Genomic DNA, 12016 nt, shown 5'->3' with positions numbered 1-12016 from the left:
CACTACAAATTTTGACAATTTTTTCTTTGTCACACCTTCCCTCCAATATTTTCCATAATGTCTATGTTATATTCTTTCCAATATTCATAGTATCAAACAAATGCACAATATGTAGCTTCTCATGGGGAAACCTACTAAATTGTCTCAAATAACTTTTTAGTCCCTTTGGAAGGTGGTCATTAATGCCTTGACACCCTTGACAATTATCAATTACATCATCAGTAAACAAAACACAATAGAAAAATACAAATTACAAACATAAACCATTAGATGGAATGACATTACCTTGACAATTACTTCTATGATATTCCAACTTCCATAGGAAAGGTGTCATTCTTCATGGCTTTGATGTAGTCTCTTCTTTCCCATTGAAAATATGTTTTTCATTATTTCGATACTTATGATTTCTGTGGAGGAAGTGCCTATACTCATCAAACCTCTGTTTTCCTAAACTTTTTGAATGATAGGATTTCATCTTTGGACCACAAACTGGACATGCAAATTTTCCCTTTGTTTGAAGACCTACAAGATAATGCATAATTGGATTAAATATATTAATTTTTATAATTAAAATTATAATACGCAACTTGAACACTGTAACATACCACAAAAATGTGTTAGCCCTGAGGCATCATGTATTGTCCATACAAGCATTGCATGGAATTGAAATTGTCTTTGTCCTATTGCTCTAGAGATGTCATACATAGTGACACCATTCCATAACTCCAAAAACTCATCGATAAGAGGATCAATATACACATTCATATCTTTAACTTGGTACTTACCTAGCTGAATGAACAAAAAAATTACATAATTATTATGACCATTTTATTGCAATATTTCTAATTAAATGTAGATGACTATTAAATGATAAAATACCTAGAACAATCATCACCAACATTATGTGCTCCCTCTTTATTGACATCCATGGAGGAATGTTATTGTTGATAACAAAAAATGGCCACACTGAGTAAACATATCTTATCTCTCTAAATGGATTGACACCGTCCACTGCCAATGAAAGCTTGAGATTACGAGGTTCTTCTTTAAAGTGTGGCTACTTTTCCTCGATGTCCATAAATTTTGAACCATCCATAGGCATTCGAATAATGGCATCTTGACTTCTATTGTGTGCATGGTAATCCATGAATTGTGCCAAGCTAGTGCACCTGAATAATCGTTAAATAGATGGAATAATGGGAATATAACAAAGAACCTTGCGAGGCACCTTTTTTGTTATTTGATCTATTTGATATCTACTAACATGACATTCAGGGCATTATGTTGCAAATTAATGTTGTTTATGATATATAATATGATCATTAGGACAAGCATCTATTGCTTGATACTCCATTCCAATATCCTTTAGAATGAGAGATAATTATCGGTATGAGCGAGGTAGAATATTTGATGGTGGTAACAAAAACTCACCTATCAATCTACAAAATATTAATTTGTTAATATAAACAATATTAATGGTACATGATTCACCCTTTATTAACTATAATGACATATACAACATACCTTAACATACGTGAGATTGTTATGTTGGATAAACCATTCATAGCCTTGAAATTCACCAACAAAAATACAATGGAGAGAAGAGTTGTTTGGAAGCCTTCATAAAGGGGCTCGTATGCCTTCTCAAGTATAGGTAAATCATGAACAACATCAAAGTCATCTCGATCATCATGATCGGCTGTGCCAGTACTAAATGTGTCATGGATCAATATATTTGTACCATCATCTTCAATTGTGTTTTCTAGTGCATGATCGTCATCTTCCATGGGATCATTATCTTCAGCTTTGATATTCACACCTCCATGTTCCTCCACTTCAAAAAACATATTCTCTGGGTTGTGTTGGTCCATATCATGTGCCCTGGGGAGATCGACCTATATAGAAATGTTCAACATAAATAAACCATGACCATGATCTCATCATGAAGTGATTTCTTATGTATATAAATTGTTAAAATGATATAATGAACAACTTACCAATGGATGATAATCATGTCCCCCTTCAATGTGACCATGCTGCCTACAATGTTTATTAGCTGTTTTGATTAGAAGTCTTCTAGTCTTTAAGACCTTAAAAATTTTGCAGGGACAATAACATTTTCCATCACCTTTTCTTTTCAAGTTAGACCACAATCTAGCAATTGTCTCCTTATTTTGTTCTTTGTTGATATTTTCTGACATGGTCTTTCTTCACACGCAAAAAAATTGGGCTATCGAAACTTCGGTACGTAACCTTCACAAACTATGCAAAAGGATATCGCAAGTATGAAAGTCTTCTTAGAACTATTTTTAGTGACACCTTGACAACTTTTGCCTTTTGACATGAATGACCACTAAACATTAATTATATACTTTGAACACCTTAGAATGGACTCAAAACAACATATTAAACCTTTATTACCCTTCCATGGGTACTTTACATTATTTGAACAATAAGGACCTGAGTAGGACTATTTGACAACTTTTGACAAAATGGCTCAGTTAGCCTTACACATTGATTTCAAGCTTGACAAGCTTGTTTATTTCTCATTACTCATGATGAGTACGTAGCTTCTTAATATTAATACCATTTAGTTATCCATTTTATTCAAGAAACAAGAGAGTATGGATGTCTAGAAGTGGATGAGAAATGGAAGAAGTCCATTAGAACTCCACAAGTCTGCAAAGTAGAAGTTATTGAAGATTGCGGGGCTGCAAAGAAGGATGGGAGGTCGCAAGATAGGCAAGGATGGTAAGAAGTTTGGATGACCTCCGAAATTCCATAAAAGGGAAAATGGAAGAGGAGAAAAGGCTTGCAAAAATTGGGAGCAAAGAAAGACCAAAGGTTGGGATGAGAAAGGGAAGGATGAACACCAGAAGTTTGGAACTATGCAAAATGGATGAAATGGTAACAAAAGCAAGTAAAGTTAGAGAATGCAAGAAAATTTTGGAGTAGATGACAATGCAATGATGCATAAGAGAATGGAATGTTGGGACAAAGAGACAAAAGTCTAGTTGTTCATTAAAAAACCACAAAAGGAGGAAATAAAAGCAGATGAAGAGAAGAAAAACCCAATATACTTAGCAGAGCTTCTGTTAGCACATAATTTTTCAAATTATTTATGCTATTGAGATACTATTTGCTTATTGTTTTAAACAAGTATTTTTATCATGAGAATAGTTAATGCTGAAATTTTATGGGCAGGAGTAATCCTACAACATCAATTCTCATCCATATGTGATCTGTCTCTAGTGAGTCAACCATCAGCCAAGCAATTGGGGGCTAGCACTGAGTAAAGATAAGGCTTTCACTTTGACAAATTTAGCCAAAGAGGCAAGATCTATGTGATATCTTAGAGGTTGATCTTGTGTGAGGTTTTGTTTAGTTTATATGTAAAAAATCATAAACATGTGTATTTCATTAAGGGGAGCACATTTTATAAGAAAATCAAACCATCAGTGTAGCCTACCCCAAAGAAAGCACCCTAGCAAAGCCAAAGGTCATTGAGAAGTGATTAACTATCGCTAAAAGGGGATAGGAGTTATCCCGATACCCAATAGACACATTAGGAGGATATACACTAACTGAGTCATTACTAAAGTATCATCGGCGTGACTTTTACTATCAGAACATGCAAATTGTTGTCTTGCCGATAACCGACAAGCCTATCGGTAAGACTTACATCGATAGGAAGAGAAGCCTTAGTCATCGGTACAACTTAAAGAGATCAGGGTGTAACATTTCAAGCTATCCCAACACTGGATGGAAACAATAGAGAAGGAGATTCATCAGGGAAAAAGTAACTATCGACAGAGGCTGTTCAAGGTTATGCCGATACCCGATGGAGGGCTCAGTAAGCCACATTGATAAAAAACAAAGCAACTTAAGGAATGAAATATTGTTGATGGCCAATAGAGTAATTCGTTGGGAAAGCATATAATGATGAGCCATTATAGATGCAATTCAAAATTGAAACCAAAGTAGCCTGTATTGAATGCGTGCAATTGAGTAGATTGATGGCTCACATGAGGCAAATTAAGAACCAAATGCAGGTTGCATCTTAGTAAAAAACACACAAGGTGAGAATTATTGCTCACAATTCATCACACATCATGGAGGCTGAAAGTTCATTAGGAAGAAAGAGGAGTGCTAAGGGCTCCGAATCCATGTCTAAAAAATCCAAAACAACGGAAGTCCCTCCTGCATGGAAACTGAATCAAGATATCATTGATCAATTGCAATCCCCAGGCCCAAAATCAAGGAGGTCGAAACAACATTTTCCCATAAAAGACCAGCTTGAGGATAGGTTTAAAGGGGTTGGAGATGTGTAGACAAAGGTGAGAGGTTATGAACTCTTCCTATTTCATTTTCTGAGAAAGGACAGAGAAGTGCCAATTTGTAACCCATGGATAACCAACTTAGGTAAACTAGTTGTTCCAAATGTTTTCGTAAATATCAGATTGATGGAAGTCTTGGTTAAAAATTACAATTTTGTGAAGAGATGCATTTAGTTTCCAAATGGCTAAGTATTTATCAGAATTAGCCGTGGCACCATAGATGAAGTTTTTAGCTTAGACCCTAACCCTGATGTACCCTTGTCGTTTGAAGAACTAGAGGAATTTGTTAAAATGGATACTACTTATAAAGGTTGGAACTTAGCTTTCAATAGGGTTGAGAAGGGCATTCTAACTGAAGAGGATGGTCCCCCATTCAACATGGACATTTTCAGACGCTACTTACAGTACACCTATATGTCATGTAAGCATGTTGGAGGTATAGAGGTCCCTAATGTATCTAATATTGGGTCGCTGGTGTTAGCAGCAAATGTACAGATGTATGAGACAAGACCCTTTTATTATGCTACTTATGCTGTAGAAAAATTACATGAAGGTTTCTTGAACCTCAAAGATAATAGGGAGCCCACTTTCAAGTTTTACTTGTTGTTAATGCATTTGATTTTATTTTATGGAAGATTTAGGGGTATGTGGCCAATGAATTCAAAATTGAACATAGTAGACAGAGTAGGTAAAGAACAACATGTACAAATGTGGAAATTAGTTTGGGATTCATGATATGTGAAATCAAACTACATCAAGTTTGAAGAGCTAATAGTAAAGCCATTATACCAGATGTATGGTGTCTTGTGTGAAGGATCTATTTCCTGTGAAGTTAAAAGATTTCTTAGACCTGCTATTTTTGATGAAAGAGGTATTGTCAATCACAACTAGGGTGATTGGTTTGTTCACAAGGATTTTACTTGCTTTAGGATTTATGGTTTCGAAGGAACCCTATATCTATTGCCAAAACTTGTACCAGACATAATTGCTTATCTAGAGATTGTGAGATAGTTAAGTGTTTCAAATGCCAAACATTTTGGAGGTATGCATAAGAAGACTTTCCTGCTTGGGACTCTTAGTTTTGGGGATTTTACCATTATATCAACAAAGGCTTATGAACCCATTGATAGTAAACTGATTGAAGAATACAATTTGTTCAAATATGCTGCTAGGATCAATTATGACCCTGAGGGATATATTCACAATTGCAAGAAAAGTCAAAATCTGGGAGATTACATTCATGTTTACTTGGAAGCATAGGACATGTTTAGAAACATGGAGGAGGAAGAGGCCCAGATGACCATTGATGAATTAAACAAGAAATTGGAAGAAAAAAAAAAGAGATTGCAAGAAATGGAAACTGAAGAAGAAGAGAGTGAAGGCGAGTCTAAAGAAGTTGAGGTGGTATCTAGGCATCAAGCACTAGACACAGCAGAAGAGCCAGACTTACAAGAGAAAATTGTTGCCAGGATGAACATCCATAGTGATGCAAGATACGATGAGTATTCTGCCTTTGTGTTTGATGATTTTTTTATTAAGTCAAAAGAATTTAAATCCTTTTTATATATTTTCAAAGGGAAAAAACTGAGAGACTCTATCCCAAATGTAACCCCTAAAAAAGAATTAGAATTGTTGGGGAAACTAAAGGAAGAAATCAGTTTAGAATTGACCACTATAACTCCTTAAAGGGGAAGACAACTTCTTAGTGAAGCAGGCATCATCATCTTCCTAGGATTGGACATGAGTGCAACATTTATTTTTGATAGCATGTTACATTATGAGAATAAGGATTTTAAATTGGATATTCAAGGGCTAAATGATGTGTATGTCGGCTCTAGATTTTACCAAAATGAAGAGGCTTTTCTTTTACGGGCTCTTTACCCTCCAAATAAGAGGCCAAAAATCATTGATGTGGATAAAGCCTTTAGTCACATTATGAAATTGAAAGTTGGTGAAGTAGATCCCATTGTTACTTCTGATATGGGTATTGATATTTCAAAATTTAATAAAGCACAATTGGTCAAAGTGATCAAAGAAAGAGACCAGTACAAGGGATTATATAAATAATTGCTAAAAAAAGGAGGACAACCTATGCTACAAATCCATGATGGGTCTTAGTGGAAAAAGAAATGTGATGAAGTGCAACTAGAAAGTAAAAAGTTGAAAAGGAAAATGCAGAGTGTGAGGGATGACACAACCTCTATTTTATTGACTAAGAGATTTAAAAAATTGCAGGGTTTCCTTGAAGATTTCTGGGATGTTTATCAAAAGATTATGGATATTGCAATATCTCACAATCAGATTTATAACAGCCTAGGAAATCTGTTGCATGATAAGACAATAGCCAATACGGATTTTGAAGTCATTAAAGGAATAAAAAAGTTATTGAAAAAGCATGAAGACTTTGACACAAAATTGCAAAATGAATTTAATGATTGTAAGGAAATAGTACAACATGGTTTTCCAAAAATTGAAGATCAGAATGGACAGATAATGATAAGGATAAATGGATTATGGAGTGCCAAATTCTTCTCAGTGCTTACCTTAACATTGCTCGATCTGATGTACTTGACATGACAAAGGCAATTGAGTAGATGGAAAAATTCATCACTTTGGAGATTGTGGTCAGAGATATGATCTACGATGCAGATAACTACAAATCAAAGGGATATTTGAAGCACATTTAGAAGTGTGATTAGAGGCTTGGAGACCAGCCATAGATATCAAAAGATGTTTAAAGATGTGACTTTGTATTTTATAGTTGTAGTTTGTTAGAGCAGTTTTTAGGTACTTAGTTTCTAGTTAGTTTTTTGTTAATTTTAGTTTAATGAAAGGGTATGCCCTTTCATTTTTCAAACCGAATCCTCATCTATATGTGGAGGATCTTTTAGGAGAGATAGATATCACAAGTTTATAGTTTTTTTTAATCAAGAAAGTCTCTAGGCATTTTCTTATGAACTCGTTGTCTGGAAGTACCAAGTTGATGGAGGATATGCACTGAAATCAACTGGTTTAAGTATTTTATTTTCAATATAAAGATTCAAGTGTTTCTCATTCATCATGGTATCTATCTTTTCAATGGATTGATCAGTTCCTTGGATAAATCTATTTACATAGGTTGTTTCATTGTGCAATCTTATGTTGTTGTAATTAAGATTGATTTTCAGTTTGAATATCAGTTTGAAGGATTGGTTGGCAAACTTCAAATTGTCTTATTGGTCTTTCAAAGTAAATTTAAATTCAGTAAGACTAATTGGATGTCACATTTTAATTGAAATTCATATGGAAGCCTTTGAGATGATGATCTTGTTTCATTAACAAGTTATTAAAATTATCTCTAAGGTTAAACGTAGGCTTTTTCATTTGAAATGATATGAAACCAATAAGGAATCAAGGCACTGTTCTTTTATTGATTTTATATATTTGAATCAAGTATTTCCAATAAAGTTTCATTAAGGAATAATATTTCTAATTCATACAATCACTACTTTATAAACATTCATTTACAAGAAAGCATTTACGGTTTTCAAATAATAAGATTGGGTTTAGGAACAATTACCATCTTGAAGTCATCTAATTTCTTAAATTTGCTATAGAAAAGTCTTTAACCTATAGTTTTATGTTTTAGATATAGGTTCACCCACCTTGGTTTAGCGAAGCCTGAAGTGTAGGGGAATTTGATCTATCGATCATTCCCGTTTGTTGGCCAAGACTGATTCAGAATTCATCAAGAGAAGTGGCAAAACTCTTTGATTTCCAATCTGTGGTTTTGGGAACCAACAACTTCCATGCGGGATTGATAGTTGGAACTGGATATTAGACAATTAAAATAAGTCCAGTAGTCAACAACAAGTCTGCAACTCCACAAAAAGTGATAAAAATGACCAAAACCTTCCTGGACAGATAAATTTTTTGGGCTTTTGCAACTTTCAACATATGATAATAGCAGGTGGAATGAAGAGGAATGACACCAAGACAAATTTGACCAAGGGAGAACCATTTAAAGATTTCTCAAATCTATTATATATGATTGGCAAAATAAGGCTGTATGCACAAGGGGCATTCAAGAAAAATTTCCAAGTGTTAAATTGAATCCCAACACACTCTACAACTAGTGCCAAATTGAACTATGAAAGATTCAAATGCTTATCACCTTATTTGAATTTAAAAGATTTTTCTGTGGATTTGACAAAACTTGGAAGTTGAAGTCTATTTTGTAACACCACTTAGATAAATATGTGGACATCACTGCTTCTTATGTCCCGATTTTGGTATAGTAAATAGGGTTTACTTATTTTTTAATTTTTAACATAATCGATAATTGGAAGAGTTATCAATAACTAGGAACTGCAACATTAGGAAAGTAAAGAAAAATAGATAAATGAGAACATACCAGTAGGATGACAAGCTCAAATTTATGAGACACACACTCTGAAATGAACTTGTTTGTAACCAACTTTACATGATTCAAACACACAACCTGCAAGTCCACAGGAATTTACAAGCATGCAAAAATCTATAGAAATTTTTCCATCTCCAATAGTTCAATACTCTCCAGACTAGCTACTCAATCCTTCGATATCACCTACTAGACAACCCAATTTGCAGAGGTAGAGGTAGAGGAAGAGGCAGAGGCAAAGGACATGTCGAACCCGATTTGGAGAGGCAGAGGCAGAGGAAGAGGCAAAAGAAACAAAGGAATTGGTAGAGGTAGAGGCAGAAGAAGAGGCAAAAGAAACAAAGGAATTGGCAGAGGCAGAGGAAGTCGAGAGTTAATTCAATCCATCGTGCGTGGTTTTCAAATGGACCTGTGCTTTTTTTTTTTTTTTTAATAATGCCTATGGTTGTTGAAATTTTGACTAACACAGGCTTCATCAAAAAACATCATCAGCATTGTCATCAAAATTTTGACATTATCGGGCATTTAAAAAAAATAAAAATTTGATCATAAAATGCCTTGTCCATCGGAAACCTCTGTCGAAATTTGAGGCCAAATGTATTAGTGACAAACATGACATTGATACACTTAGCATATAATTGTCACTGATAATAACGAATTATATCTACTAAACACAAAATAAAATAAACACATGTACCCGAGGCATCTCTTCTTCTTCTTCATCTTCATCTTCGGGTATAGTGGGTGTAGTCAACAAGGATGTGAAGCCAAGAATTTTCAGTACATATACACAACAAGTATGTGAAACTATCAATCTATGTCTAGTTGTATATAATCATTATAATTTATTTAAACTATTCATTCAATCATATTTGTATTCAATTACCTTTCCCTTGTCTCTAGCAGCACTACCAGATCCTGAATCGCACAGCCCCACATTCGTGCTACTTGTGCCCTACAAGAGTAAAATAAGATATACATGCAAGTTACTACATAATCTAATTAATACCAATATAAATGATAAGCATGCATGTACAGTAAAATAAAAATGACTAGGTGCAATAATTTATGTACCGTAAAGCTATCAAGGCCAAATGAAATGGCCATCAAGGTGCCCTCTTGGATCTATGTCAATTGCTCCTTTGCCATCAACTATTAAATAGACTATGTAAATAAAAATTAGAACTTAATATTATCTAGATTATAAGTATTTATTTAAAATATAGATTGAATTGTGAAAATACAAATCTTACCACTACATCATCAATGTATGATGAAGGTGCCTCCTCGCCTCTAGCATGCGAGGACTCTCCATGGTATCCTCCAGTCCCTTTCATAACATCTGGTGCATCGTGCATCTCATGCACCTCATAATCTGCAGTGTGCGCATGAAAATCAACAGGCTATCCAATTGGACCCAAGCATAGGTTCCCACACATGACACAACTATGGGACATGCAAATGTGTGGAGCTGAGGAGGACATGTCGGCGCCACCGGATGCACCACTACCATGAAAAGAAGGCTGAGCTAGTGCCCCAACCTGAGAAACCAAAATCCTACTCAAAGAGTGAATAGCCGATATGGTCCATGACGTTGCCTCACAGATTATATCTAGATGCTACACTGAAGGTGGGGGATCAACAGAAGGAGGGGGGACATATGGGCCCTAGACTACTCTGACCGCCCCAGGTCTAGCTTGGGGCATACCTAAACCCACACCCTAGAAAGGCCGGATGTCAAAGTAATTCACATCTTTTCCTAAAACAAACTCAGCATACAATTTTTTGATGAAGTAGAAGGGGACATCAAGATTGTGTTGGGTGGTTTATCAAAAACCATCCACCAACGATCCCAATTTTTTTCACAATATCATCATTTGTGCACCATTTAATAGAAAGTTTTGTTTTTTTGGGGTCTATGGGTTGACCAGTGCAGGGATTCACAAACAATGTGGTGATATTGGCTTTGGATATCTCAAGTTCCTTGATCTCCTTATAGGACAAACCATCCACATATTTTTCCCTCATAGAATCTCACCATAAAAGAGTGACATTGTTCTCCTTAGTGATTGTTTCTATACTCTTTATGATGGGCATGAGGGGATCAAATATTGGGTTTAGGTGAGGGATCCTATAATAGACATCATCAATCTCCCTCAATTGGTTTAAATTTTGTGCAATTAGATCTTGAATTGAGGGGGGAGGGTTTGGTTGTTGTGGTTGTGGTTGATCAATGCTTTCACTGTTATCCCCCAGTTTAAACCTAATTGAATGTAAATAATTGAATTTGGTTAACAAATTTGAACAATTTTGTTTTTGATTTAAAAAAACCTAGTTTTCATGAAAAAAACATATTTTGAATGAAAAAACAAATAAACATTAAAAAATGCAAAAAATTGAATGAAAATGATGAAAAACAATAAAAATCCTACATTTTATTGGATTTTTTTGCAAATTTGGGTCACAAATTCGGATATCGGGTCTAACTGGATATCAGATTTGCTTAATTCGCGAAGCCCGTGGGTAAAAAATAACCCACAGGCTGTTATAGTCCTCTTTTATTGTCTCAAAGAAATCGGATATCCGATTTTTATAGTTAAATTATTTTAAAATAACAATATATTATATAATATATTATTATATTATATAATATATTATTATATTATATAATATAATATTATATATTATATAATACGCATTATATAATATATTATTATATTATATTATATATTTTATAATACATAATATATAATATAATATTATAATATAATATAATATTATAATATAATATAATATTATAATATAATATAATAATATATTATATAATACGTATTATTTAATATAATATTATATTATATACATATTTTTTTGGCAAGGTGGCAATGTCACTTGATATATTTTATTAATAATATATAATTTTTACAATATATTTAAAAACTGGTTCAAAATGAGCTCCTAGAGAAAAGAACCAGCAAGAAAAACTCTGGTCATTGCTCATCGACATGACTATAGAAGAGAAGTAGTGAAGAATCCTCTAGCTAGAGCTAGTTACAAAATAGAGATCAGCAAAGGAGCATGCCTGCTCATTTACAAATAGGAGCATGCAAGCTCATTTTACAGAATAGGAGCATGCAAGCTTATTTACAAAAAAAGGACATGGAAAAGAAATAACATAGGCTGCCCAGTGAATGAAGAAGAGAGCTCCAAAAAGCAAGAGGACTAAACCAACATCGAAGGACAGATCCATCTTCATGGGATATCTTGAAGGCCCTGCAACAAA

Source organism: Cryptomeria japonica, chromosome 10 (assembly GCF_030272615.1).
Source record: "Cryptomeria japonica chromosome 10, Sugi_1.0, whole genome shotgun sequence".
Taxonomy (NCBI): domain Eukaryota; kingdom Viridiplantae; phylum Streptophyta; class Pinopsida; order Cupressales; family Cupressaceae; genus Cryptomeria; species Cryptomeria japonica.
The sequence above is the reverse complement of the archived record's forward strand: the minus strand, read 5'-3'. Positions refer to the sequence as shown.